Genomic DNA, 24,220 nt, shown 5'->3' on the forward strand with positions numbered 1-24,220 from the left:
TGTCCTCAATGTAATGGAGTCAGACAACATAGTCCCATTAACAACACGGACAGGAATAGGCGCCTCTAACATGATAGAGGGAATATTGTGTCTCTTTACAAATCCTGAGGACACAAAAGTCCCGTCAGCTCCGGAATCCACAAAAGCCATAATAGGCCATATATTCCCAGAGAATGAGAGCTGACCTGGGATACTACACTTAGAGGGTGCAGAAGACATCTCTAGTAACCCCCCTCTAATGGTTACTAGGCCTGGGAGTTTCCCTGACGGCTAGGACACTTGTTGGCATAGTGCCCAGCCTGACGACATATGTAAAATATTGGAGGAACAGACATGCATAGTCTGGAGGACGTATGACCTAACTCCATAGGAGTGGGAGATGTCTCAGATGCTGAGGAAGATGGTAGTGGACCCTCAACAACTGGAATAGCCCGATGCTTAGGGCATGAGGAAGAGACCTCAAGTCTACGTTCCTTATGGCGTACGTCGATCCTTGTTGCTACAGTGATTAAGTCCTTCAGAGAAGCAGGGACCTCACGAGTAGCAAGGGCATCCTTGACATAGCCTGCCAACCCTCTCCAGAAGATAGGAATCAACACCTTTTCTGGCCAATCTAGTTCTGCCACCAGAGTTCTAAAAGCAATGGCATAAGAACTAGTGGATAACGAACCCTGAGATAGATCTAACAGTCTCAGGGCCGCATCATGGGTAACCTGCGGACCCATGAATACCGCTTTAAGAGCTTCAAGAAAGTCTTGCTGTCTCAGAGTAACCACATCAGAGCGCTCCCATAGGGGAGTCGCCCATTCTAAGGCTTTGTCCTGAAGTAAGGATATGATAAATCCTACTCTGGACCTCTCTGTAGAGAAGCGAGAAGAGTTGACCTCTAGGTGTATCTGACACTGACTAATGAAACCACGACATGATCAGAATACCTGTTTGGCAGAGCAAGTCGAGGATCATGTGCAGATGTCACTATGGTCTGAGGTTTATCCTCAATAGTCTTGAGCCGCGACTCAAGTACTTGTATGTAACTGTGTAACTGCTGATATTCTGCCATAACTGCCAGACCCTTGGCTCAGTCCTAATGTTACGGGGGGCTGTCTGATAATAAAACCCAAAGGAATATCAGACAGTCAGAGTCCACCGTGCAAAGACTCTGCTGCAGACTATGGCAGAGGATAAGGGGTATATAAGTGTGCCACTGTAAATAGTAATAGCACAAGTGCAGAGTGCAATACCTCTGTTAAACTCACAGAGGAATATAATTAGAAAATAAAGCAATTCCTTCCTTACTTGGAGGGTGTGTGGTATGGTCTCTGTTAATGGTCACAGAGACAAAAGCAGTGAATGTGAAATGGCACCTACCTAGGTCCGTTCCTCTAGCGGTGCCAGTAGACGGACAGCAGCGTAAGCCGCACAAAGCTCCTACCTGCGTTCGCTCCACTAGTGTGCGAGGACACGAACCACTAGATATGGCACCTGCCTAGGTCCGCTCCACTAGTGGTGCAAAAGAGACAGACAGCAGCATAAGCCGCACAAAGCTCCTACCTATGTTCGCTCCCGTAGTGTGCGAGGATACGAACAACTGCCAGACGCAGTATAAGGAACGTTACCCTAGCGGCAACGTCCACCTACGAGTAGAATCACAAGACCCAGCCGGACCATGTGCCTCAGGCAGCTGCCTATGTCCGCTCCACTAAGAGATAAGGATACGGACCGCAGCCGAAGCTGTAAGGTATAAGAACGCTTCCCTGCCGGTAGCGATCACCTAACATAGACAGAGAGATGCCTAGAGGGACGTGCACAGAGCGTCTACTCTCATGCATGAACCAAGAGGACTGAGCGCCGGGCGGTGTGCGTCAGGGTCTTATATAGACTCTGTGCCTCAAGATGGAGGACACTAGTGCCAATCCGCTGCCAGAATGACAGCAATGACGTCCCGCTGGCCTATCACCGAGCAAAGCGTCACAAGCACATGACCAGCGGCCAAACAGCTTAGAAGGTGTCAGAGACATGTGACCTCGTGTCAGCGATGATGTCACCCGCACATGTGCAATGGCTCCAAGATAGGACTTAGTCTCCAGCACTTGCACATGTGCAGTAGCAAGAAATCCGAACATAGTCTCCAGTGCCACAGCAACCGTAACACCCCCTTTCTTTCTGATGACACTCAGCAGCCTACCATCCATAGATTCTGTCATTGCTTGATCTGTTTACGATCAACATTGCAAACAGTAGCCACCACAGCCTCCAGACACTCCTCCCAGAGGTGGACTGTTTTCCCTCCCTGTAGATCTCACATTTTATGAGGGACCACAGGTTCTCTATGGGGTTCAGATCAGGTGAACAAGGGGGCCATGTCATTATTTTTTCATCTTTTAGACCTTTACTGGCCAGCCACGCTGTGGAGTAGTTGGATACATGTGATGGAGCATTGTCCTGCATGAAAATCATGTTTTTCTTGAACGATACCGACTTCTTTCTGTACCACTGCTTGAAGAAGTTGTCTTCCAGAAACTGGCAGTAGATCTGGGAATTCAGCTTCACTCCATCCTCAACCCGAAAAGGTCCCACAAGTTCATCTTTGATGATACTAGCCCATACCAGTACCCCACCTCCACCTTGCTGGTGTCTGAGTCGGAGTGGAGCTCTCTGCCCTTTACTGATCCAGCCTCTGGCCCATCCATCTGACCCATCAAGAGTCACTCTCATTTCATCAGTCCATAAAACCTTTTAAAAATCGGTCTTAAGATATTTCTTGGCCCAGTCTTGACGTTTTATCTTATGTTTCTTGTTCAGAGGTGGTCGTTTTTCAGCCTTCCTTACCTTGGCCATGTCCCTGAGTATGGCACACCTTTTGCTTTTTGATACTCCAGTAATGTTGCAGCTCTGAAATATGGCCAAACTGGTGGCAAATGGCATCTTGGCAGCTTCACCCTTGATTTTCCTCAATTCATGGGCAGTTATTCTACGCCTTTTTTGACCAACACGCTTCTTGCGACCCTGTTGGCTATTTGCCATGAAGCGCTTGATTGTTTGGTGATCACGCTTCAAAAGTATGGCATTTTCAAGACTGCTGCATCCCTCTGCAAGACATCTCACAATTTTGGACTGTTCAGAGCCACTCAAATCTCTCTTCTGACCCATTTTGCCAAAGGAAAGGAAGTTGCCTAATAATTAAGCACCCCTTAGTTAGGGTGTTGATGTCATTACACCACACCCCTCCTCATTACAGAGATGCATCACCTGATTTACTTAATTGGTAGTAGGCTCTCAAGCCTATACAGCTTGGAGTAGGACGACATGTATAAAAAGCATCATGTGATCAAAATACTCATTTGCCTAATAATTCTGAACACTGTGTATACACATTAGGAATTAATCTTTGTTTTAGCCAGGATATACATTTACCAGTCCAGTAAGTAGACTATTACCATGCTGCTGTTTTGACTGTGCCTGGTGCGCCCATTTGAGTCTCTGCCGGGTGCAGACACCGTGCTGAGCCGCCCGTGAGCAGTACAAATACCAATGGCTACTACCCGCCTGCCTGCCTCCAGAGGCGCAACAGAGCAGGAGGAACCTCTAGGACACTGCAGTGTACACGACACACCGGCGCTGAAAATTAGACACTGACAGTCTGACACTCAGCCTGGCTGGGAATCAGGGGCTGGCTGGCGAATATTTTCCTGGGGGTCAAGCACAAAGCAGTGGCCCCTGATAAGTGGCCTATACTTATTGGCTCTGATTCATTAAAGAGGTGGTCCAAAACTAAATTTTACTTTACTTCTAAATCTGTTATAATCCAATCTTTTTTCTAAAATACGTTAATGAAAAATTCTCTCACTCCTCTGCCTTATTGTTTTACTACTTCCTCTATGATGACACTTTGTTTGAAGATTCCAATTGCACCCTGGGATACTCAAACGTCATTAAGGGGCAGAGACTCTGGTCAATCTGCAGCCTCTGCCCTCTTGCTGAAACAAAACATCATCAGTAACCTCCATTTCAGGGGCCAGGCTAATCTGTGCTTTATTTTGTATGCACCAGCTGTCAATTCCAACAGATGCTCAGTAGAATCTTACCACTGCACTATTCTTCTCAGTGCACAATGACAGTGCACTCCTTCGCCAGCTCTGTCCAGAAGTGACGTCACTTGTGGGAATGGCTCTGGTCTCTGCTTGCTCGTTCTTTACTTAGCATGTGCACTGACCGTGCGGTCTGCTGCCAGCTTGTCACTTGTAATCAGAACCGGCGAGGGAGTGCACTGCCATTGTGCACTGAGAAGAATTCTGCACAGTTACAAGATTCCACTGACTATCCGTGGTAATTGACAGCCGGCATATAATCAATAGAGCAAGGACGAGCCCAGCTCCTGAAATGGAGTACTGTATATTAGAAAAATATTAAATTGCGAATTTAGATAGACAGAGATTTAGGAATAAAATTAAATTTCATTTCATTTCAGAGTAGTCCACTGCACAGCATCAAGTGCATGTTCCAACCTTCACAGTTTCAGGTCTTTTCCTTAGGACAGGCCATTATCACATCTGGAGATCAATCCATCGGCCGACTATATAGCAGTATTACAGCATTGTACCATTGATGTGAATAGAACAACCCTGGAATACCTTCAAGAACCTCTTAAAAAAGTACAAACCAGCAGCAGCCAAAGTAACAGTGCCCGACGCTTTCTGAGCATCGTACCGCCTGACGCTCACTAAGCACCTCAGGGCCTGACCCTTGCTGAGCACCGCAGGGCCTGACGCTCGCTCAGCACCGCACGGCGTGACGCTCGCTCAGCACCGCAGGGCCTGACGCTCACTCAGCACCGCAGGGCCTGACGCTCGCTCAGCACCGCAGGGCCTGACGCTCGCTCAGCACCGCAGGGCCTGACGCCCGCTCTGCACCGCAGGGCTTGACGCTCGCTCTGCACTGCAGGGCCTGACGCTCGCTCAGCACCGCACTGACTGATTCTCGCTCAGCACCGCACTGCCTGACGCTGGCTCAGCACCGCACTGCTTGATGCTTGCTCAGCACTGCACTGCTGACGCTCACTCAGCACCGCACTGACTGACGCTTGCTCAGCACCGCAGGGCCTGACGCTCGCTCAGCACCGCAGGGCCTGACGCTCGCTAAGCACCGCGCTGCCTGACGCTCGCTCAGCACCGCGCTGCCTGACGCTCGCTCAGCACCGCGCTGCCTGACGCTCGCTCAGCACCCACATATCAAAACCAATAACACTAGTATAAATGCAAAATAATGCCGCCACACAATGACCAAATATTATCACTACATGGAGTCTGAATATAGCCATCATCCTGTTACTGAGCAAAGTCCACTGCACCAAAACCAGTGGGATAACACTGCAAATCCCCCCCACCCCAGGTCTGCAGTGTGTGAACTTGGCCTTAAGTAGTATGTCCTCCTTCGTGCCCTTCACCACACATAATATAAATGTTCACATCTGTCTCCCCCATATAATGGTAACAATTATGACCCTCTTTATAGCCTTAGAATCTATAGTAAAACTCTGCACAGTACAGGGATAATACACAGTGATGGCACAGCACAGGGCAGTTTCTGTAGTGTTGTACATTTGTACATTATAATGCTCACCTGCTCCTGTGCTGTGAGAGATATTAGTAGCTCCCCTCTCTGCTGCACTTCCTGTGGGTCTGGCTGTGTTCAGATCCTGTCCTGTGCTTTTTCTTTCTGGTTCTTTTGCTTTCTGCTTCTCTTTGTGTGCTCTGCTCTGTGTTTGCTGTGCTGATTCTGCTCCTCCTGCCTTGTTGCGCTGCTAGGTTTTCTCTGGTCTCTGCTCATTATGCTTCCTGCTCCTTCATTGCTTCTTCTGCTCTTTGTTTTTCATCTTCCTATCTCCCGCACTGTTCTGAACAAGCTCCGCCCTTCTCCTGATTGGCTGTTCGCCTCCTGCCATCTCTCACAGCTCTCCATTGGAAGAAAACGCTGCCGGGGACACCCTCCTCTTCAGCAGAGGCTGCGCTGTGTGCAGTGTCTGCATATTGGTGTTGCAGCCAGCGTACAGCTATAGAACAGTGCGGGCCCCTAGCTCCCTTAATCAGCTGCTTGGTGACCTCCCCGGGGCAGCCCGCCCATGCTGGGAATTATGAAAGTGAGAGTGCAATCAGAGCGGGCAGCCGTCACGGGGCCCCTTTCAGGTCCCGGGCCCCATAGCAGTGGCGGGGCCTGCCTCTATGGACGGTACGCCACTGGCTATGGGTCTCATAATATAGCGACAAAAGTGGTATTATTTGGACAAAGTTCTGAATTTTTTTTCACCACTTAGATAAAAGTAAAAAGTATACAAATTTGGTATCTCCGAATTCGTACCGAAGTCAGGCATTATATGGACCCATCAGTTTTACCACAGAGTGAATGTGGTAAAAAAAATCCAAAAAAACTATCGTGCAATTGCACTGTTTTTGCAATTTCACAGCACTTGGAATTTTTTCCCCATCTTCCAGTACACCATAGGGTAAAACTAATGATTTCCTTCAAAAGTACAACTCATCAAACAAAAAATAAGTCCTCATATCCCAATATTTATGGAAAAATAAAAAAGTTATGGCTCTTGGAAGAAAGGGAGGAAAAATAAAAAACGGAAAATTGCTTGAGGGTGAAGGGGTTAAAAGGTGCGCAAATATGTGTTCTTTATACTAGGGCGTTGAATGCAAAAAATATGTTTACGGATTTTTGACTAGCAGGATTACTTGTAATAATTTTAACATAATGTATTTAAATATAGTAGGGGCCACATCCAAAATTTACCCTGAGGTTCATTGGATTGTAGTTACTGTACATGTAGGTGTGTTAGCAAAATGAACAATCTTTATAAAAAAAATTAGAGGTTTTTCTATGTTTTTTTTATATATAGTGTTCATTTTAGTATGCCATATAATGCATTTTTTTGCTCTTAAGGCTGTTAAAAAAAATCTCCCCCTAAATTCTTACTTTTAAAAATGTGCATGTAGGATAGACATGTTTAAAGGGAACCTGTCAGCAGATTTTGGGCCTATAAGCTGCGGCCACCACCAGTGGGCTCTTATATACAGAATTGTAACATGCTGTATATAAGAACCCAGGCCGCTGTGTAGAATGTAAAAAACACTTTTTAATTAGGGATGAGCTAATGTATTCGCCATTATTTGGTATCCGACGGATAACAGGCTGATCGCACCATTCGGTATCCGATGGATAAAACCACATCCGCTCGATACTTTAATTTTCATTCAGATTATGGGCGGGCATTGGAGTCATGTGATCGAGAGTCAAAGGAAGGCAATCTGACATTCTGGAAATGTACACGCCGAGAGAGAGAGAGACTGTGCCTGTGCCCATACTGTTTCTACCTTTTCCCATCCATTTACGCCTCTTCCTCAGTCACCACAGCTCGCCATTAGGTCCAACATGAAATGAAATGAAATCCGAGTTTCCCATAGACTTACACTGTGCATTGAATATTCGCAAATAGTCGACTAGTGCCGACCTATTCGTCAGATATTCACGAAGGCGGATATTTAGGTATTCGATCATCCTTATTTATAATACTTACCTAAATGGTCGCTGCGGTGGAGTTGGGCCATATGGGCGTCTCCGGTGCCAGTCCAGTAAGTAGACTATTACCATGCTGCTGTTTTGACTGTGCCTGGTGCGCCCATTTGAGTCTCTGCCGGGTGCAGACTCCGTGCTGAGCCGCCCGTGAGCAGTACAAATACCAATGGCTACTACCCGCCTGCCTGCCTCCAGAAGCGCAACAGAGCAGGAGGAACCTCTAGGACACTGCAGTGTACACGACACACCGGCGCTGACCTTTAGACACTGACAGTCTGACACTCAGCCTGGCTGGGAATCAGGGGCTGGCTGGCGAATATTTTCCTGGGGGTCAAGCACAAAGCAGTGGCCCCTGATAAGTGGCCTATACTTATTGGCTCTGATTCATTAAAGAGGTGGTCCAAAACTAAATTTTACTTTACTTCTAAATCTGTTATAATCCAATCTTTTTTCTAAAATACGTTAATGAAAAATTCTCTCACTCCTCTGCCTTATTGTTTTACTACTTCCTCTATGATGACACTTTGTTTGAAGATTCCCATTGCACCCTGGGATACTCAAACGTCATTAAGGGGCAGAGACTGGTCAATCTGCAGCCTCTGCCCTCTTGCTGAAACAAAACATCATCAGTGACCTCCATTTCAGGGGCCAGGCTAATCTGTGCTTTATTTTGTATGCACCAGCTGTCAATTCCAACAGATGCTCAGTAGAATCTTACCACTGCACTATTCTTCTCAGTGCACAATGACAGTGCACTCCTTCGCCAGCTCTGTCCAGAAGTGACGTCACTTGTGGGAATGGCTCTGGTCTCTGTTTGCTCGTTCTTTACTTAGCATGTGCACTGACCGTGCGGTCTGCTGCCAGCTTGTCACTTGTAATCAGAACCGGCGAGGGAGTGCACTGCCATTGTGCACTGAGAAGAATTCTGCACAGTTACAAGATTCCACTGACTATCCGTGGTAATTGACAGCCGGCATATAATCAATAGAGCAAGGACGAGCCCAGCTCCTGAAATGGAGTACTGTATATTAGAAAAATATTAAATTGCGAATTTAGATAGACAGAGATTTAGGAATAAAATTAAATTTCATTTCATTTCAGAGTAGTCCACTGCACAGCATCAAGTGCATGTTCCAACCTTCACAGTTTCAGGTCTTTTCCTTAGGACAGGCCATTATCACATCTGGAGATCAATCCATCGGCCGACTATATAGCAGTATTACAGCATTGTACCATTGATGTGAATAGAACAACCCTGGAATACCTTCAAGAACCTCTTAAAAAAGTACAAACCAGCAGCAGCCAAAGTAACAGTGCCCGATGCTTTCTGAGCATCGTACCGCCTGACGCTCACTAAGCACCTCAGGGCCTGACCCTTGCTGAGCACCGCAGGGCCTGACGCTCGCTCAGCACCGCACGGCGTGACGCTCGCTCAGCACCGCAGGGCCTGACGCTCACTCAGCACCGCAGGGCCTGACGCTCGCTCAGCACCGCAAGGCCTAACGCTCGCTCAGCACCGCAGGGCCTGACGCTCGCTCTGCACCGCAGGGCTTGACGCTCGCTCTGCACTGCAGGGCCTGGCGCTCGCTCAGCACCGCACTGACTGATTCTCGCTCAGCACCGCACTGCCTGATGCTCGCTCAGCACCGCACTGCTTGATGCTCGCTCAGCACCGCACTGCTGACGCTCACTCAGCACCGCACTGACTGACGCTTGCTCAGCACCGCAGGGCCTGACGCTCGCTCAGCACCGCAGGGCCTGACGCTCGCTAAGCACCGCGCTGCCTGACGCTCGCTCAGCACCGTGCTGCCTGACGCTCGCTCAGCACCGCGCTGCCTGACGCTCGCTCAGCACCCACATATCAAAACCAATAACACTAGTATAAATGCAAAATAATGCCGCCACACAATGACCAAATATTATCACTACATGGTCCCGGGCCCCATAGCAGTGGCGGGGCCTGCCTCTATGGACGGTACGCCACTGGCTATGGGTCTCATAATATAGCGACAAAAGTGGTATTATTTGGACAAAGTTCTGAATTTTTTTTCACCACTTAGATAAAAGTAAAAAGCATACAAATTTGGTATCTCCGAATTCGTACCGAAGTCAGGCATTATATGGACCCATCAGTTTTACCACAGAGTGAATGTGGTAAAAAAAATCCAAAAAAACTATCGTGCAATTGCACTGTTTTTGCAATTTCACAGCACTTGGATTTTTTTCCCCGTCTTCCAGTACACCATAGGGTAAAACTATGATTTCCTTCAAAAGTACAACTCATCAAACAAAAAATAAGTCCTCATATCCCAATATTTATGGAAAAATAAAAAAGTTATGGCTCTTGGAAGAAAGGGAGGAAAAATAAAAAACGGAAAATTGCTTGAGGGTGAAGGGGTTAAAAGGTGCGCAAATATGTGTTCTTTATACTAGGGCGTTGAATGCAAAAAATATGTTTACGGATTTTTGACTAGCAGGATTACTTGTAATAATTTTAACATAATGTATTTAAATATAGTAGGGGCCACATCCAAAATTTACCCTGAGGTTCATTGGATTGTAGTTACTATACATGTAGGTGTGTTAGCAAAATGAACAATCTTTATAAAAAAAATTAGAGGTTTTTCTATGTTTTTTTTATATATAGTGTTCATTTTAGTATGCCATGTAATGCATTTTTTTGCTCTTAAGGCTGTTAAAAAAAATCTCCCCCTAAATTCTTACTTTTAAAAATGTGCATGTAGGATAGACATGTTTAAAGGGAACCTGTCAGCAGATTTTGGGCCTATAAGCTGTGGCCACCACCAGTGGGCTCTTATATACAGAATTGTAACATGCTGTATATAAGAACCCAGGCCACTGTGTAGAATGTAAAAAACACTTTTTAATTAGGGATGAGCTAATGTATTCGCCATTATTTGGTATCCGACGGATAACAGGCTGATCGCACCATTCGGTATCCGATGGATAAAACCACATCCGCTCGATACTTTAATTTTCATTCAGATTATGGGCGGGCATTGGAGTCATGTGATCGAGAGTCAAAGGAAGGCAATCTGACATTCTGGAAATGTACACGCCGAGAGAGAGAGAGACTGTGCCTGTGCCCATACTGTTTCTACCTTTTCCCATCCATTTACGCCTCTTCCTCAGTCACCACAGCTCGCCATTAGGTCCAACATGAAATGAAATGAAATCCGAGTTTCCCATAGACTTACACTGTGCATTGAATATTCGCAAATAGTCGACTAGTGCCGACCTATTCGTCAGATATTCACGAAGGCGGATATTTAGGTATTCGATCATCCTTATTTATAATACTTACCTAAATGGTCGCTGCGGTGGAGTTGGGCCATATGGGCATCTCCGGTGCCAGTGCCTCCTCTTTCAGCCATCTTCGTCCTCCTTCTGAAGCCTGTGTGCATGACGCCTGCGCAAGACCTCAATGCCGGCAAGTGTGGATGATGTAGGACATGTCATGTACCCCGGATTCACAAGAAGGATGACAAAGATGGTCGAAAGAGGATGGCGCAGGCACCGGAGAATGGAGACGTCTATATGACCCAACTTCACTGCAGCGACCATTTAGGTAAGTATTATAAAGTGATTTTTACATTCTGCACAGCGGTCTGGCCTCTTATATACAGAATGTTAGAATTCTGTATATAAGAGCCCACTGGTGGTGGCCGCAGCTTATAGGCCCCAAATCTGGTGACAGGTTCCCTTTAAGGTACTTCATTCATGTGTAGGTCTATGAAGTAATACAGAACAGATCTGGATGGAAGCTACTAGTGGAGTTGATTAGTACATTTTCACTGCAATTTCAACTTTTGAGGAGATCCTAAAACATTGGCATCTACCAGGGTATGACTAATTGGTATGTAATGCTGCATGCTTCTGCACTCCACCCATGCTGTCTTCTCCATCCGTCATGTGAAGGTTCAGCAGTAATGGCGCTTATTACAGGCATCACTGTTCTATGAAATCAATGAATCTTTATTATTGTGAAGACACAATGTCAGTAACAGACAGCTCACACCGGGCCAAACTTAGCATAAAATCCAATGATTTAAGGCATTTTTCAAGCATGTGTAATTAATTCTTATGCTTCAAATGCTAGGGGGCATGAATCCCTACAGACAAGCATATGAAGCTGGAAATTTATAAATGTTGCTTTAGTTGTCGGTCTGTTTGCCATATTTCTTCACTTAATAAATGGGTTGCATTGCTAATAACTATTAAACCATGTCTCTTTATGATTATTGAAGCCAGAAGTCTTAGCAAAAGAAATACATTGCGTAAATATGAAGTTTGCTTTTAGGGGCAACAAACCAGGTGGGCTTGTACCAGGGCTGGTCTCATTAAACCTTTTTTGAAAAAAGTTTGGCAATAATTTACAATCACTGGTAATATGCCCACTCATTTTTCTAGAAAAGGGTTTTGCAGGAGAACTATAGCATAAAATGATTGTTGTTTAAAAGAATAGTTTCCCATGTAAAGCATGGATGAGTTGGGTTTTTCAGATTTTCATTGTGGCTTATAGTAAGATGGTCCCAAGTGAGGCTCCTTTCTTATTCAGGTTGGAAAAATTAAGAATTATGGGTGTTCTTACTACAGATGAGCAAACCTGTTTTAGCTTCGGTACAAGTCTTGGCTGGTTCATTCGGCATTGTTCAGTAAGTGTTCGTTTGCAGAAAACCCATTCTCGGCCCCATCACAGCCATGTCAAGCATTAGCATGGCTGTGATTGGCCAGGGAAATCACTGTAAAAAAAAGGCAGCAAAAGGGTTAAAGCACGACATACCTACTGAGTCTCCCCTTGGCTGTAAATGCTCCCGCGGCTCTACTTCCAGGGCTGTTGATTATCCCTCATCCATATTCACTGCTTTCACCACACACCGGCGTCTCTGATTGACTGCAGTCAAACCCCACTCCCAGACTGCGTCTGTGATTGGTTGGAATCACAGACCCTGTCTGCGCATCTATATCGCGGTATAAAATATATAAATAAATAAAATTGGTGTAGGGTCCCCCCATCTATTGATATGAGCACAGATAAAGCCCACGACTGACTATAGGCTGCCCTGTGCTTATCTTGGCTGAGTATCAAAATAGGAGGAAATGCATGCAACTTTTTTTAAATAAACTATTTAAATAAATAATTTTAAAAAAATGTGTGGTCTCCTCCAATTTTGATACCCAGCCAAGATAAAGCCAAACAGCTGGGGACTGGTATTATCAGGCTGGAGAGACCCATGCTTATTAGGTCTCCCCAGCCTAAAAATAGCAACCTGCAGCTGCCCAGTATTGTCGCATCTATTAGATGTGACAATCCCAGCACCTTACATGGCTCTTCCCGATTGTCCTTTTGCAGTGGCAATCGGGGAAATAAAGGCTTAATGTCAGCTCAGAGCTGCCACTAAGTCCTAGATTAGTAATGGGAGGCATCTATGAGACCCCCATTACTAATCTGTCAGTTAAAGTACATAAACACAAACACCCAAAAAATCCTTAATTTGAAATAAAAGACTAAAAATCCTTTTTTACCACTTTATTAACTCCCAAGAGACCAAAGTCTGATGTAACCCACATTAGGTACACGATAATTCCAGTTCTGCTACATCTGAAGGAATAGCATGCGGCCCATAACATCTCCCCCTGCTGTGAGCTTCAGGCAGAGACTGAGCTCCAATGATCAGTGGTGAGGTCACTCAGGTTATTTGCGGTCACAGCCAGAGATTCCCACGGCCCTCCACATGTGACTGCAGGTAACCTGACCTTTGGGGACCTTAATGAACTCTCACTGAATCCCCAGACCTGCATCTCCTGGCAGAAAACTTTTTTGTGTATAATCTCATGCAGTAGTCTAGAGCTCTATGATAACTCAACACGGAGCTGGGTACAGAAGCTGTTGTGCAGCAGCTGCTTCCTCCTATCTAATTGATAGGTGGAGGCTCCAAGCACATCCCCGGGTGATCTCCTCCCTGAGGGGCTTCTATGGGGCCTCGTCCTGCACGGTACATGGTGCAGGGAAGCACAGTAAATAGAGTGGGGTAACTCGGGCACACTACTAATTTCCCGTAAGAACCAAAGAAACATAGTAAATTGAAAACATCTTTTTATCTTTTTATTTTGCTCGTGAAAGGTGAAACAGTACTATACAAAGGTCCGCCAGGGAAGCACAGTAGACCTGAGTGACTAGCTGGTGTAGACACAAGAGCCTGCACTCTATTCCCTGTTGGATGAATAATAAAGGATTGTTGCTTCTCACATCATGACTTCAATGCTATCCTTCTTAGACTTAATTTCAACTTTTACATTTTGGTAATCCAATCTTTTAACATTGTATCCCCCTTGCGAATGCTTCTGGTAATACAATTTCCAATGAAATGGGATTCAGCAAAACCTGTCTATGTCTCTATAGAGTCATACTCTACCTAACTCTGCCATGTAGACATGGAGGCATACTGAGGTACATTGGTTTTGAAACCAGGGCTGACTCAAGGACTTAAATAACTCTAGAGTCATGAGTTGGAGACAACTAACAAAAGTAAATTACTAGGTAAACTTTGCACATGTCCATATATCTTACCTTTAAAGTGTCCGTGTGTTATATGCATTGTTGGCACAATAATATGCTCATTTACCTGCATTAAAACCAGAAAACCTACTGCCAATGGAAGAATCAAAAGTAAACTTTTCCTTTATGGCAGCATGTGCCAAGTGGAGGATCAGAACAATACATTTTTAATTAATAATATGGAATTAAAGGGGTATTCCCCTCTCCAAGAGCCTATTTCATTATGTAGTTGGTGTAATAATAATAATATTAGCAAATGCCTCCAAATTAGAAATGTAGTATAGTTCTCCATTTCTGTTACCTCATTTGCAGGGCATTGCAGAGTAGGTATCCATGGTTACGACTGTGGAGACACGGGGGTTAGTGGTGTGCTCTCGTCCGCTGGCCCGGCAGCCTTTAGAAAGACAGCATGGCCCAGTGCTCATCCCAAGTGAACGCCCAACCTCCTTAATCGTGGGCGGAACACTACTCAGACAACACAGGGTGAGGGAATTACAATATTAAGACTTTATTGGATACACAAACAATTAACGGCATATGGCACATAACCAGCAAAACCACAGAATGTAACCGGCAACAGTTTCTCACCCTTTCGCTGGCTCACCAGGGATTAGAATGTCCATGCCTCAGACATTCCAGGGCTACTTACTCCAAACCAGCAGCACCCCGCTTTCGGCAAGCACCCACCGAGAATGGAATAACACCAGATTTAGGAAGCTGGTTGAGGACCGCAAAACCTGTAGTCAGGTGACTGGATTGTCCCAAGCTGGATCCTTAGGTAGTCTTTGATAGCTCAGCCAATCCTTGCATTCGATGCTGAAGTCCATATAGTATTATAATCCAGGTTTGATTATGGCTTGCCAATCGGATCCACAGGTCATAGATTGGTATCATGTAGCAAGAGTCTACCCAGGCAATGGACAGTCCTCCTTCTTATACCCCTGAGCTCTCCATTCAGACCATTGGGGTTTTCACGATTGGTGGATAAGACTGGGCTCTTATTGGCTAGATTTCAAGCCATATATAAAATATCCAGAGACAAGGGAGAGACAGCTAAGTTACATCACATTTAGCAATACACATAGTAATACAATGGGAGGTTTGCATAATTGATTTGTCTGGGTGTCTGACCTTCACTGGCTAAGGCAATTACATGAGTCAACAAGAACTGTAACACTAGACTACTAAGAGTCTTGTAGAAACATTGAGGGGCTTATCCCCCGTCTATAAACAAACTATCTTCATGTCTGGCTAAATTTTAAGAAACTTAACCCATGATAGGCATTGACAGAGTCCATGTCATCACAACGACCACAAGCAACTGTCACTATATGAGTGGACATAACCATGGATACCTAAGCTGCAATGCCCTGCACATGAGGTAAGAGACATGACTTTATGAGGAGAACTATATTACATTTCTAATTGGAGGTATTCGCTAATATTATTATTATTACACCTTCTACTTATTGGGATAGCATCTGGAAGATGGGATTAACCCTTTTATGGATTTGGAACCGCCACCATATTACATTGTGATGTTATAAATAAAGTGAGCTTTCCAGAAATCCAGTGAAAATGGTAAGCACAAATGGTTTAAGTGAGGTAACAATGTCTATGAATATAAGTAAACTTCCTTCTTCATTTTCTAAAGAAGAATTTTGATATTGGCTTATGACATTTTGGATATTTGATATAATGCTTAAGAAAAAAAAGTGACTTCCACAGATGCCACCTCTAAAAAGATGAGGTCTGGTCATAATAGGTACTGTCATCTTTCACCCCACCGATAGGTACAGTCATTTTTCACCCCACCGATAGGTACTGTCATCTTTCACCTCGCTGATATGTACTGTCATCTTTCACCCCGCCGATAGGTACTGTCATCTTTCACCCCACCAATAGGTACTGTCATCTTTCACCCCATCGATAGGTAATGTCATCTTTCACCCCACCAATAGGTACTGTCATCTTTCACCCCGCAGATAGGTACTGCCATCTTTCACCCTACCAATAGGTATTGTCATCTTTCACCCCGCTGATAGGTACTGTCATCTTTCACCCCACCGATAGGTACTGTCATCTTTCACCCCGCCCATAGGTACTGCCATCTTTCACCCTACCAATAGGTACTGTCATATTTCACCCCGCTGATAGGTACTGTCATTTTTCACCCCACCGATAGGTACTGTCATCTTTCACCTCGCTGATAGGTACTGTCATCTTTCACCCCACCGATAGGTACTGTCATCTTTCACCCCGCCGATAGGTACTGCCATCTTTCACCCTACCAATAGGTACTGTCAGCTTTCACCCCACCGATAGGTACTGTCATCTTTCACCCCACCAATAGGTACTGTCATCTTTCACCCCATCGATAGATAATGTCATCTTTCACCTCACCGATAGGTACTGTCATCTTTCACTCTGCTTATAGGTACTGTCATCTTTCACCCCGAAGATAGATACTGTCATCTTTCACCCCGCAGATAGGGACTGTCATCTTTCACCCTTGTCCAGACACATTTAGAAGGCGTTTGATTTAATACAGCAGGAGGCAGAATTGCTTGGCATGAGTTTCCTTATGTCTTCCAACTGAGTAAAATACAGCAACACATTGATATGCTGATGACTTAACCAGCTACATAAGCAGCGAAGGAAGTTTTTCCTCCTACTATCCCCTTTTATGATCCTATGTCTGGCAGCAGTCGGTGAGCAGAGTACGGACACACCTGCCCCCTGCCTGCCATCATCCTCACTGACACATGATTCCCATTAGCAAACTCTGCTACTTCACTGAGCTCTAATGAAGGCTGTTAACCCTATACCAGGGCGACATACAAAGGAAAAGAAACCAAATGGAAAGATTTATTTTAATCTATGTAAGTTTCCATTCGAAGGTCCGAGTTTCTGCTATTTCTATTACACTGTATACTTCGGGGGGTTTCATTTATATAAAGATAATTTAGTGATTAATATGACGTTGTGATATTCAGAGATTTATCTTCATAAATATCCTAATCCTTTGCTCTTGTAAACTATTAGAGTTGTTTTCCCCAGATTTATATAGTTTATGTACCTTTTTTTGTGTTGCTGCTCTTTATATAAATGTGTTCATGAGAGGAGATGTGTTGGGGCATGTAAAGACACGGGAACGGATTCATCATTTGTGATTTATTGGTCACCTTCCTTTTTATGCCCTTCTATTCATTGAAGCTTTTTTGCGCCAAATTCTTTAAGTTCATGAATTTGAAGGAAAATCAAAAATGCTTTTTTTTTCACTTTAACCACATTTTTAGCCCCTTTAAAAAGAGGCAAAAATGCTCAAAATTGAAATCTTCTCCAGAAACTTTATTTGAGGCACGGTGGAATGGAGGAGATGAGCCCCCAAAAATAACGAGACATTTGGTAAAAGTTGCATTTCATGAGTTTGTCTAAACAAGCAAAGTTGTTAAGGAAAATTAAAAAAAACAAATAAGAAAGACAATATAAAAAGTGGCTCAAAACATATGGAGAATGAGAAGCACATAGTAAAGCTACTAAAAAGGAGGAAATGACTCCATATAAAGGGAGAATGAGAATAATGAAACGGGGTCTTCCTCTATACTTGACAGCATTTATTAAAATTGGTCACATGTATGGCTCCTCAGAGGACTCCGCTTGTATGAGAACCACCTTCCATTGTAGCAACGATGCAGCACAATGTGCCATTATGCCCAAAGCTGGGTTCCCACAACGTTGAGGTCAACTAAGGCAGGACCATTCAAAATGGTCCATCAAGCACATGCCCACATGTATGCAACTATATGCCAATTAGGTCTGCCATCTCCTTTCACGCCAAAAGAGGACATCACTGCTGTGGTAAAGGTATATTGCGTTATGCCATCCAATTGTATACAATAGACACATAAGGAGCGAAGGATAGTCTACATTTACCAAATTACTCAGCATTAAACACTGACCCCAAATGTGGTGGGAACCTAGCCAAACTCATTCATCCAGGCATCACACTCGCACCAAGACTATGGTCGAGCTCACATATCAGAGTGGTTTCCTAAAATCCTATAGAAACAATGCTATTTTAGAAAGTTTTGGACAATACATGTGATCACAGCATAGCTTTGAGGATGGAGACACACAACAGCCAAAGTGGGATGAGTTATTACCTAAAACTTGTGCAGTTTTGAAACATCCATTATTATCCTCACTGATTATAGATAAAACTGCACACATAGGCAATTACATATGTCTATCCTTCAAGATCATCAACTATCGCTCTACAATTACTATACTACTGTATAAAAAACTATTCAGAATCAGAGAATCAGTAATATAGATATTCAAAACTGGTCATGAGTTGGATGAAGTCTGTTACTATATTGCTGTAAATTTCAATTGCGCTCCTATATATATATATATATATATATATATATAAAAAAAACAGCAAAACGTATAATAAATGCCATAGTTAGAAAGCCAATACCTTAGAGATAACACAAAGTATATTACAAAAAGTGTTTTAGAATGTGCATATTATTACATGCTACTTCATCAAATTGCATAATAGCTATTCCTAAAAGAAATCTACATGCAAAAGTGACAAAAAAATGCTAAAATTAGAAGAAACAGTAGCTAAAAAAATGCTAAACTGAGTATATAAACATACCTGGCTGGTGGCAATATTGCAGCACTGTCACACCAATCTGTCACAGTCCATCTTGCTGAGAATAGAATCAGTAACTTGGAAGTTTGGAGAAAACTCCTGCGCCTCTGCACTCTCTCTGCTCCTGTGATTTAGTGTTTTAACCCTTTGTGATCTGTATACTGTTATCACTGTATCCACTTGAAGGAAGCACAGATATATAAGTACAGATGAAAACACAAATCCATTTAACAGCTCCAGAAACTGATGCGGAATATTCCAAATATTAGTCAACTTTAAGGAGAGCGAAGTCTGAAGCAGAATTTCATTTCAGAATCATACAGCATCATCCATTTAGAAATAGTGATCCAAGATAAGGGAGCAAGCAAGACTGGAAGCATGAACCTTAGAATAAGGACTCGTGCCCTGCTCCGTCCTTCTTTTGTGGAGTGTGTTTAGGAGGGGTGTGCAGCCTGGTGGGCGGCTCCATCTCCAGACAGGACCTGATGCAAAGGAAGCCTGGAGATGCTGGAAGGAGCTAGCCTGAACTTCTCAGATGGTGTGGAGGTAGACTGAGAGAGAAATTCCCCAAGGCACAGAAACAATCCTAGTGCAAACACACTGAGCCCATAGCAGTGGGTATAAGCAAACAGCAATCCTAACATATGAATTACACAGATCTGGGCTACTTACAAGCAGTAAGCTGATTTGCAAGTTGTCAGCTTTAAGTATACAATACGTGTCTTGGACAAATTAGGCTGACAAAATATACATGAGATTTTCCCCAGCCTAAATTAGCTCATGAAAAATTCATTATTGCTACAGATATAGTTCAAAAATGAGCAGGCAAAAAATGGGTTTTCAGTAATGATGGGCAAGCATACTCGGCACTGCTCGGTACTCAATTGAGCATCTGGGTGCTTGGGTATGCTCTGTGTTTGGCCAAATATCACTGGACTTCAGATGTGTCGTTCATGAAACATCGAACACAAAACACAGGTTTGATTCACTGAATGATGGGAGCCAGCACCCCAGTGAGAGCCACTTATAGGCCGGGGCCACACGGGGATTACTGCAATCCCCTCGAATGACACTCGGCTCACGCTGGCAGTACGTCAGAGTCGAGTGTCATGCGAGTGTCCCTGTGATTGAGATCCAATCATGCCGGTACTGAGGAGGAGCGGGGCGGTGCTGAGGAGGGGAGGGAGAGATTTATCTCCCTCTCTCCTCTATAGCCGGCTATTGCCATCCTCGCACTGCACTCGTGGTACACCAGTGTACCGTGAGTGCAGTGCGATTTTTCTCTCAGCCCATTGACTTGAATGGGTGCGAGAGAAACAATGATCGCATTACAATCGCAGCATTCTGCGATTGTTTTCTCGGTCTGATTAGGGCTGAGAAAATATTCACTCATGTGTGCTGACACACAGGCTAATATTGGTCCGAGTAGAATGCGATTTTTTATCGCACTCCACTCGCACCAATTTTCATGCCGTGTGTCTTAGGCTTTAGTCTCTGAATGGCTCTCACTGGGGATAAAATCAACATTTTCCGATGCAGTGTGTCTAAAAAAAAGAACCAAAAACACCCACTCTTCTCCAGAAATGCACTGTGTATGGCTTCCTGTATGTGGGTGGAGACCCAAACTGCCTAATTATTGAATTCCTATATACTCACTACTGGAGTCAAGCCCATCAGATCGTCTGACCAGCTGGACTCGAGTAAAGAGCACTCAAAGTGTTCACTCATCATTACGAGTACCGAACACCAATTATTGTACTGCTTGCCTATCACTAGTTGTCAAAGATTTGGCTATGTACAGTTTTACTTATATGTATGAATAAATTCACTGCACTCGTTATTGAACGTGAAATAATTTTTAATGAAACGTGGAAAAGAAAAAATATCCAACGACGTTTTGACCCACCGGGTCTTTATCAAGTCGCTAGAGTGAAAATACAAACATATAATCAAAATTAAAGAAAGTATATACAGTAATTCCTAATATACAATATAAACGTATACAAAATATATGCAGATAAAACAGATCAAAATATCAAGTCCAGGATATGGTGGTATGTAGATATGGGAACAGTTGCTATGGCAACATAGTAACAAGTAGAATTTTATATTCCGTTCAAAATTACAAGTATCATATTTATATGTTAACGCTTATAGACACAAGAAATTAGATGTAAAATCATTAAATGCTGGAGTTTGAATAGCATCACTGAGGCATAATGGATAAACAGGAGAAATGCACACAATAGTAAGTACACCGGCAAGGATTTACCTGTCTGATAGGTTCACTGAAGCACTAAGACAATTGAAAAAGGTGCCTGGTGAAATGTTGTTCTATTTCACCAGGCACCTTTTTCAATTGTCTTAGTGCTTCAGTGCACTATATTCCTCACCTTATACAGTCACCTATCAGACAGGTAAATCCTTGCCGGTGTGCATTTCTCCTGTTTATCCCATATCTACATACCACCATATCCTGGACTTGATATTTTGATCTGTTTTATCTGCATATATTTTGTATACATTTATATTGTATATTAGGAATTACTGTATATACGTTCTTTAATTTTGATTATATGTTTGTATTTTCACTCTAGCGACTTGATAAAGACCCGGTGGGTCGAAACGTCGTTGGATATTTTTTCTTTTCCATGTTTCATTAAAAATTATTTCACGTTCAATAACGAGTGCAGTGAATTTATTCATACATGACTTTCGGGTATTACCCCATTTTCACTAGCACCATCCTCAACTCAGCCTGAGTGCAGACCATTTATTTGTTATTACAGTTTTACATATAGGTATTGGACATATCTATGGGCAGCAAGTAATGGAGCAGTGGATCCCATCCTGAGGCTCTTGTACTGCTGCAGGACTCATACTATTATTACTACTATTACTACTACTAATACTACAATTACTTCTATTACTGCTAATGTTACTATTACTAATTCTAAAACCACTACCATTATTACTACAACTGCTACTATTGCTATTACTACTTACTACTTTACTATTATAATAACTACTACTGCTATTACTACTACTACCACTACTATTAGTGCTGCTAGTGTCGCGGGCGGGGAGGAGGATGCTGCGCTCACCACGCTCGGGTCCGGCACTGCTGCTGCTTCACTTGCTGCTTGGTGGCTCGAGCGATGGGCCGGATCCGGGGACTGGAGCGGCGCTCCTAGCCCGTGAGTGAAAAGGGGAATGGTTTGGGGGATTTATTGTCCGTGACACCACCCACGGTTGTGGTGAGGTTGGGACACCACCGCTGCTCTGGACGGGGATCCCGGGAGCGATGACAGGGAGCAGCTTAGATGTTGTTTTTCCCCTCTGTGGGTAGGGGGGTTGGTTGTCCCGGGGCCCGGTGAGGGAGGAATGGCAGGTGGGTTACGGGCCTGGTGAGGTGCAGGGTCGCGGGGGCAGCGCGATGCCGCATGGCACGGTGGTACTCACTCAGCCAATTATGAATGCAAAGTCTCCGGTAAAACAAACGGCTGGATGGACGGGTCCCACAGACGGCTGCGGTGGTTCTTCTCCCGGTAGGTTGGCGGTGACTGCCTTTCCCTGCACCTGTGGTATGTTCTTGGTTCTGATGGCTTCCCACCATTAACCCGCTCCCCAGATTGGATGGATGCTGAGGGAGCCCCTTTTGCCCGCAGGCTCTGGCCCTGGGAACTGTAGCCTTGGCGGTGACTGTATTTCCCTTCACGGTTTGAGCGGTTGCCTTCAATCGGGTCTTGACTGCTGGGAAACCCAGGAGGTTCCCTTCGCTATTGGATTTGACCGGTTTTACGGCGACTCCTAGCCTGGTCGGGGTCCGTAGGCCCTGCCAAATGGTGCTGGCTTCTCTTCGCTCCCCGATCCGGTACCGGCGGGCCACCGCCCGTCCCCGGTCCTTACAGTTCACGTCAATCAGCCCCTCCTGCAGACGGTCACCACCGTCTGCCAACCTTGCTGTATGTGCCCAGGCCACACACCCGGACAAGGTCAGTCTGCTCCACTCCTACTTCACTCCTCTACTCTCCAACTCAACTCCAAAACTGAACTGCCTTTTCCTGCCTCCAGGACTGTGAACTCCTCGGTGGGTGGGGCCAACCGCCTGGCTCCACCCTCTGGTGTGGACATCAGCCCCTGGAGGGAGGCAACAAGGATTTTTATCTGACTTCGGTGTGCCTAGCCGGAGTGTGGGGTGTGTTGTTGCAGTACCTGTGACGTCCTGGCTTGTCCAGGGCGCCACACTAGTATTGCTATCACTATTATTATTAATAATTCAATTTCTACCATTTTGCTACTATTACTGCTACCATTGCTATTACTATTATTATTTCTACTACTGCTCCTGCTACTATGATTATTACAAGTTCTATTATTAGTATTTACCTACTAGGTCTGTTACTGCTACTGCTACTTTTCCAGGGCGCCACATTCCCCCTTAGTAATATGCAGACCATCCGCGGGCTGCCTGTCCATCACCGGTTTTATTTTCACAACTGTAAAAGAGTAAACACATTTAAAACATAAGCATTTTTAATCAAACTTCCCATAATGGGAGGCACATTCTTAAACGTTATGAAACGGTTGTCTTTTTATTAAACGGTAACGGCTTCCGCTCTTCTCCCACCCAAACAACCTGGCCCTGATGCTGCCCCTAAGAAGTGGGCAACACCCCATGACCCCAGTCCAGAACCAAGTTGCCCAAGCGGGTACAGTCCCTGTCAGGGGACCCGCGTCCATGGGGACCCCTGAACCCCCAGAGGATCGCCACCGGTTACGGTAGTGGCGGGCCTGGGCCATCTCTTTCCTCCAGGCCCATCCTCCAAATCTGCCTCTCCGGAGGCGGTAACGGTTTAAGCCAAACAAATATTTACATCCCACAAGTTTGTGGTTGCCCTGCAAGTTCTCAGGCTTGTCCGTAAGCAGTTCCTTATGCAAACGGCTGCAGAAAGTCCCTACGGGGACTAGTTGCCGGCAACGGCCGGTTCAATCACGATTCCAATCAGATAACTTCTTCGGTTGATTATTCTTATCATTCAAACTGCTAACGGTACTGGTGGTCCCAACGGGGACAACTTGCAGCGGGGCTCCGCTGCCATCATTCTGACTCTTCCGCTGAGGTGGCCTCATCCTCTGCTACTAACATTTTGAACATGCAGTGACAGGCCTGTTGGGAGAGGGGTGCCCGGTATCCATTTCCACCGGTGTGCGGGCTATAGAAAACCACCGGCCCTCCTTCATAGCGGAGACGCTCACTCGCCTTCTCAGACTCAGAGACGGGCTCGGGGCCGGAGTCATTATCATCTGTCCCTGCACCAGGCGGGTTGCCGCCAGCTGCCGCAGTCTCCGGGTTTCCGGCACTCAGCACGTCAGGTTCTACTGTTGTAGCACGAGGTTCC

The 24,220-nt window shown here is 44.8% G+C and overlaps 1 protein-coding gene across 1 annotated transcript in view; it reads right to left on the reverse strand.

The window, feature by feature from the left end:
* Positions 1-19,191, reverse strand: part of MXRA5 (matrix remodeling associated 5) — a 129,661-nt gene extending 110,470 nt beyond the window's left edge. The window contains exon 1 of the mRNA XM_075335474.1: positions 18,822-19,191. The gene's annotated coding sequence lies outside the window, so the exon portion shown is untranslated. The remainder of the gene's footprint in view (positions 1-18,821) is intronic.
* Positions 19,192-24,220: the final 5,029 nt, after the last annotated feature.

This window comes from Anomaloglossus baeobatrachus, chromosome 2, assembly GCF_048569485.1.
Source record: "Anomaloglossus baeobatrachus isolate aAnoBae1 chromosome 2, aAnoBae1.hap1, whole genome shotgun sequence".
In the NCBI taxonomy this organism is placed as follows: Eukaryota; Metazoa; Chordata; class Amphibia; order Anura; family Aromobatidae; genus Anomaloglossus; species Anomaloglossus baeobatrachus.